The sequence below is a fragment of the Branchiostoma belcheri genome, unplaced genomic scaffold (genome assembly GCF_001625305.1).
Source record: "Branchiostoma belcheri isolate BF01 breed outbred unplaced genomic scaffold, Haploidv18h27 scaffold50, whole genome shotgun sequence".
Classification (NCBI taxonomy): Eukaryota; Metazoa; Chordata; class Leptocardii; order Amphioxiformes; family Branchiostomatidae; genus Branchiostoma; species Branchiostoma belcheri.
The window spans coordinates 325,245-332,272 of NW_017804132.1; the positions used below are offsets into that span (position 1 = coordinate 325,245).

The following is a 7,028-nucleotide window of genomic DNA, read 5'->3' on the forward strand; positions in this document are numbered from 1 at the left end:
TGATAAATAAGAGATAAAAGCAAATGTCTCTCGCTCTTACAGGAAATAAAAGGCTGCTTTTACAGAAAATCCATATTAGAGTCAAGAATACTAATTGTAAAAGTGTTATTTTCCTCATTAGAAAACTCGTTAGTTTTCTAACACAATCAGCAGATAAAGTGCACATCAACAACTACTGAACCTATTAAAGAAAACGATGCATCGGTTTGCATCATGCAGCAAATGTTTTCCTTTGTATTCAGGCAAAGACTTTGTGAATTAATGATTAAGTTTTAAGTATATAGTCATAGGGCTCATCTACTCACATCTCTTAGTAATTTCGTGATGGTATTATGACTTAGACCGACGCTGACTGTCCATCACATTTATCAGCTCAACCCATTGTAGCATTGCAATTAGAAGTTCGACGAATAGGAGAGTAGCGATATGTCCGTCAAATATTTGCATGTATTTTGCATGTCTACGTTCAGTGGCCTGGGTTTGGGTAGGACTGTGAATTCGGTCTTTAACACATAATATAACGTAATGTCTATAATATTTGTACCCTCTGTATTGCTGCTCTGTTTATTGCTTTGTTCTGTGGTACACTATAACATCTTATGTCAGTGATGCCATCTTTATTTTGCATTACCAAAAATATTTTCCACAGGAATGTTGTGCGCTTCAATGTAGTAACCGTAGTTGGCAACGTTGTAGTAGTTATGTACATGTTATAGTTAGTAGTCTCATGTACACTGTAGTAGTTATTAGTAGTCTCTAATTTTGTACACTCTAGTGTCTCATATACTTACGTTATTAGTTTTAAGTAGAGATTGAAAGTTTGTAGAAGTAGAACTTTATATTAGCTTATGGTTTTATGATATTCTTTAATTCATTCTGTACTCAGTATGTTTGTCAGTTTGCAATTAGCCCTATGAACTTGCAATAAAGAACTTCATTAAAACAAACCTTGAAAGCGAATCCCGACCATAGCACTTTCAGGACTTGAACTCAAACTCAGGTCCCTCTGCACACTGTACGTTGCCGCTAAGAGGTGAATTATCAAACTTGACCTTCCTTTTCCTGAACCCTACTCACCTACCTAAATCTGACCACGATCCATCTACAGCATCTAAAGTTATCGTGTTCTGTTCACAACAAATACAAAGGTAGTAACGTAGGAACCCGCCATAAGGCCTAGCTATTCTCGAGCTTGGCCGCCTCCAAAACAGTAATTTGCCTACCAAAAGAACCAAATGAACTTCATGACTTCATGAGTGTTGCTGCCGTCATCCATCGTTATAGACAAACCGAAAACATATATAACCTTCCGCGCAATTATACAAGCGGAGGCCTGGCGTTATTGAAAGGTAAGAACTATGTTGAATTACTAAATTTAAGTACTAGAGTGGAATTAATCTGTTACGATAATTTTGTTTTAAATTCATCACGTCTGCTCAGTCTCTGCTTGAGTAATGACCATATATCATTGGATGTGTGTCAGTGATACATGGTCATTGCTCTAGCAGAAATATGATCCTTTTGGGCTAAACATGATCATCTACCAAAAGAGCCTTGTGAATCTGTTCCAGATATCTCTGTATCCTTGCTTGAATCTCGTGTTCATGAACCCATAGATGATCGGATTCATGGCGCCGTTACCGGCCCACAGAAGCAGTCCTACCAGGAAGGCCTCCTCGGGAACACGGTCGCCGTTCTCCGCCAAGGCCATGACCGTCATGGGCAGGTTACACAAGGCGTAGTTGATGAAGACGGCCACCGTCATCTTCAACATCTCTTTCTCCGCCGGCGATAGATGCAGTCGTCGTGGCTTCTTTCGTTTCCCTGCGATGTCAGCTCTGTTGAAGCTCGAACGGGACACGGACACCGTCGTGGAGAGGTCGTGTACCGTCGTGTTGGGAAGGTTGCTGTCTGTCGTGGTCAAGTCGCTGTCTCGCTGTTCGTGGATGTATCCCTTCTTCCCGTCCTTCTGTGTTTTCTTCCCACTTCTCACAGGCTCCATCTCCAGTTGTCGGTCGGATTGTGCCTTCTTGAATGCTCTTTTCCCTCCTTCTAGTGATGATGATGGGATCTTGTCGCCGCCGATGGTAGATGCAGGCAAGCTGAGGCGGGTGATGTTGTCTTCATCTCTTGGTGCAGCACTCGCCTGTGGCTGGTCAGCTTCGTCCTGTTCAGACCCGCTGTCCAGTTCAGACCCGCTGTCCTGTAGACCCTTGGTCCAGCTGTGCTTGGTCTTGATCGTGGCGGAGTGTTCGGGCACTCCTGGCAGATTCTCGATGTCATCTGTCATCGCACTCGTTGTCGGCATCACCGCCATGCTGCCTTCCTTCTCAAGCACGATGGACAACCGCCGGCTTGTGCTTCCTCCTTGAGTGCCCGACGAAGACTTGATCGTGATTTTCGCGGACGCCGCCTTGCGCACTGGCACCACAGGCATAATCTTGGTGTCATCTTTCGTCGCACTCGGGGTCGGTGTCGCGGACATGGCCCCTCTTCCTGAGCTGCCTGACTTGTGACTTGTGCTTCCTCCTTGGCTGTCCGACGATCGCGAAGTCTTCATCCTGATTTTCTGAGCCGCCGCTTTGCTTCGGTTATGCTCAAGCATGGTCTTCTTGCTCTTCCTCAGCGATAGCCAGATGGCGATGTAGCAAGCCAGGGCCACGAAGTACGGGCAGATGACGGGCAGCCCTGCGATGGCCTTCGCCAGCGTGCTAGTGGTCTGCACCACAGCACAGTGTTTGATCTTCTTGTCGTACACGACGTCCCGTGCAGGATAAAGGTGGAGCGGGATGAGGGAGAGAAACGGTACCAGCCAGGCCAGGGTGACCTTGATGCAGACGGCCTTTGTAGAGATCATGACGGGGAAACGGTACCGGTAGAGAATTCGGAACAACCGGTGCACGGCGATGCACCTATAAAGGGTAGAAAATGTGGAATTAGACAATCATTGTGAAACTTTGATTGCAATAGGTGACAGAGAACAGGAGCCCGGAAACTCATTCCTCTGTGAAATATTTAAAGCATTTATAGATTTTGTTATTTTACTTTGTATCATTGGAAATAAGATGGTAATTGAAACACACCCTATGTGGCAAAGAGACACTCCCCACAGTACCGGGGTGATGTAGGACTGCAGGACACACAGACCCCACGGCAGCCGGAACTCGGGCTTCAGCAGGGCGACGATCCACATGGGAGGGTGTAAGGCGGTGAACAGGAGGTCGGAGACGCTGAGGCTCGCCAGGGGGATCGATGTTGTCACGCTTGCGGAGACTGGGGCACAGGAAGACCGCCAGGATGACCAGTAGATTCCCGATGATGCTGACAGCAATGATAGCTGAAGGACAGAACAAAGACCACATGTTTATATATGCGGTACCATATAAAGGAGAACCTACGTCTACGTGTAGAAGTAACTGGACCAATCAGGAGTTAGGAAAACCAAAAGGGGTGTGGTCATGAGTGATTGACGTGTGGATGAAGAGTAAGACTGAAAGGGGCGAGGTAACGAGTGATTGACGTCCGGATGAGGAGTGAGACCGAAAGGGGCGTGGTAACGAGTGTTTGGATAAGGATACTGTCTAGGTTTCATTCCGTAGGTAACAGCAGAAATGGCCAGAAAAGATCTAACAACAACTTCGGTTCAATCAGTAGGTCTTGGTAAAAATCATGTGTTTAAAGTGATTGGAATTGTAACAATGCATTAGCCGCTACAAATCATAAACAAGGCAACAGATTCTATCTGCAAACAGCTTTAGAAATACAGCACTTTTGGTTTCCCAATCGACCCTACGCTTAATTCAAACCCTCTTAAATACTATAGGTGGAAGGAAGGAAATACTATTTATGCATTTTCAGAATGCCAGAAAATGCATAACCAACGGAAAAGCGGAGACGTGGTCGCCCTTCTTTAACTCTGAAGAAGCTGATCGAGGAGGACATAGGTCTGGGAGGTGCTGAACTGTCCTGTGTCATGCGTGAAAGGAACTTGTGGAGACAGTACATGGTGTCACCTGAAGGATGAACTGAACTGAACAGAATGCACTGAAGCATATTTCCATTGAGTAAATTAGGTAAAATGTTCGTCTCTTATTCACAAAGAAATGGACCATTTATTAGGATATCCGACGGAGTAGGTTATAGGCATCAGAGACCGCACTCCTCCAACTTAATAAGATTGATTTTAAAAACATAAAATATTTTCCACACAAGAGGCGATATGGCGTATTGTGCTTCAAAAGCAGTACGTTTTCTTTTATGAAGGGAGTATTTCAAACGAAATGCTTGAACCGCATAATTTCTCCTTTACGTTTTCTTGCCCTCCAGGCCGATCAAGTAATGGTTTCGGTGCCTTCTTGATAGTACATTATACACTTCAATCAAAGTTGCTGTTCCTATAATGATGCTCATGTCGTTCTAATTTCTCTCTTATGATCATTTTTTCTAGATATGAATGCAATTACCAGGCCGAGATGTGATTTCTGCACCTTTTTTATAGTATAATTCCTCATATTCAACACTTGAAATTTTCAAAAGCGCTCTCGACCTCTGCTTCTGTATGCGAATACACCTACGCCAGCTGTCCCAAGAATGGTGTTAACTGCGCCCTGATTTCCCTATTACATGGATTTGCTGAGATCATGGTGTCCAGAGTGTTGCATGCAGTGGGCTTAAGTTTAAAGTTTGAATTCATATTTTCCACTTTCTGTGCAAAAATTATACTACACATGATATATATGCATGATGTTTTTTGAATGACGTCAACGGCGCCCCAATTTATTATTAATTTTCCTGACTATGAATAAAATCTCCAGGCAAGGCCGATTTCAGTGCCTTTTTAAAGCATATCATACAGTTGTTTATTTTGATTTTTCACAAAGTGAAAGGGAGGGCAAAACAGGTGCATATTTCGCTTCAGTGCGTCACCACTATGTATTATTTTGTTTAAATGTTTGAATAAACAAAATGGAGGCCCCTTTTTCGATAAAAGTCTGTGAAGAAAAACCTGTTTACGATGTGTTGCGCCCAACTATTTGGCGCCCAACTGTTTGAACTCTGTCAGCTCACATGTTCTCTCTAATTCCGTTTTGCATACAATAAACTGCTTCATTATAAATTTACCTTTTGCGATGTATGGTGCATAGGAAAGCGCCCATCTGTTTCTGTAGCCCCTGGGCCACACAGTTGCGCAATCACTACAGCAGTCCACTGGTAGTGATGTGTGTTAGACTCCCATACTCTTTCCATTCTTAAATTCTTTGCTATTACTAGGTCAGGGATCGAACTCACGACCTATCCACTCTACCCAGTCGGACGTTGCACCGGTTAGAAAGGTGTTGCGCCAGGTGTTGTTTCAGTCGTTCCGTGATCATGAATGTGTCACAGGTAAGCCTCTTCATCATCATGTCGGGCGAATTGCCCGGACCAAGTCCACTCTTTCTCGCCATGCCGCTCTGTCCGCCATTAACTGCCCTAGGTGTTCGGCCCTCACCCCAGCATCTTCAGCAAGTTGGTGGATGAAGGTACGATGGGGTCGCCCTGCGCTGGAGTGTCCATGGGTAAGCCTCTTAATGACCGCCTATTGCAGGAGGGCCGGTTGTGTGTGGGCTATTTCCTGCTCTTACAAAGCAGGTTTATTAGGCTCGAGTGGTAGTAGAAGCAAGGTTTGAATGGAGCAAACAATTGTCATATTTCAATGGACCCTAATGAGCAACACATGAAAGTGTAACGCGTTTTCACCCCCAAATGAAGCCGTTTTTCACGTGAACGATATTTTTACACTATAGGCAAGAAAAAAATCTGTCGGTTTAAAAAATTAACCTTAAACGCTTGAATACCTGATCTTATTTAGTACCTACCTTTTTTTAAAAGAAATGATTACTCTTGAACATGCAACATACAGCAATGAAATTTGACAGGAATGCAACTTAGGAGTTGTGAGACAGTTCATGTAAATGATATATATATTTAGGCAAATATTCCCTAAAAGTGATTTCTGCAACTGATAAATCGGCATTAAATCCTAATTTTCAGTATCCATGCAGTAAAAGGCAACCATTCGTTGTTTAAAAACATAAGCAAGAAATGTTGTGAATAATTTGTTTTGGAATGAATGAAGAAGTGAATGGTTTGTTAAAAATAAGAATCTCTCTCGAAGCCTATTGGCTGAGTTGCAGGTTCCTTACAAATATTCAAAAGCCACATCCATTTACGAATATAAATCATTTATTGCAAATACTTGCCCGAGGGCTAATTGCAGTTACAAACAACATAAGAATGAAAATACAGTGGTCTGTGAGACTATATCTACGTCTAGCATTGTACTATATTCTACAACATGCATGGTACTAGTTTTACTGGGTTTGACTTCTTCTTTTTAGGCAATGGAAGACGAATTTACCCACTTCTATAATATGTGGGTTCTTTGATTTTAGTAGTAAAATTGTTTTTTGTGGTAGGGAATGGTGGGGAAGTAAGGGAGCATTTTGGACACGGTGCTAAATAATTGTTTTCTGATGTCGTCATAAAATGGACAGTCAGAGATGACATGAATATAAAAGCAATGATATAAAAGCAATTCTGTCACGGCTTAATATTTCATGTAGCCGTCACAAATGATTACAAACGATAAACCATGATATATAATACACATAAGTATATTTCGCAAACAGTAAGACTTACAGGGCCTAACGTCTTCATCACATAAGTCACAAAGATATTTTTCTTTGTATTACTCCTTGGTCACTTAATAGTCTAATACGTCAGGTAGAGATTTGCGACGTTATTGATGCATTTATATGTGCCTCTCTGTGCCTTTGACATGCCCCTTTATTCGCGCAAAAGCGAGCCAATCCACTAACCTGTTTATTGTCGACTCACCACATGTATACGGTCTAGAATCTTATAAGTTAACCTACTCACCGACCATGACGACTATAAAGGTGTACTGAAGCGCAGTAGAGACGGCCATCGTGGCGGGAGATGTGGTCACCACAGCACGGACGGAGAATTCTGGAAGCTACGGTCCT

At 43.1% G+C, this 7,028-nt stretch overlaps 1 pseudogene; it reads right to left on the reverse strand.

Annotated features, from left to right (window-relative positions):
• Positions 1-1,540: 1,540 nt before the first annotated feature.
• Positions 1,541-7,028, reverse strand: LOC109480210 (annotated as a pseudogene).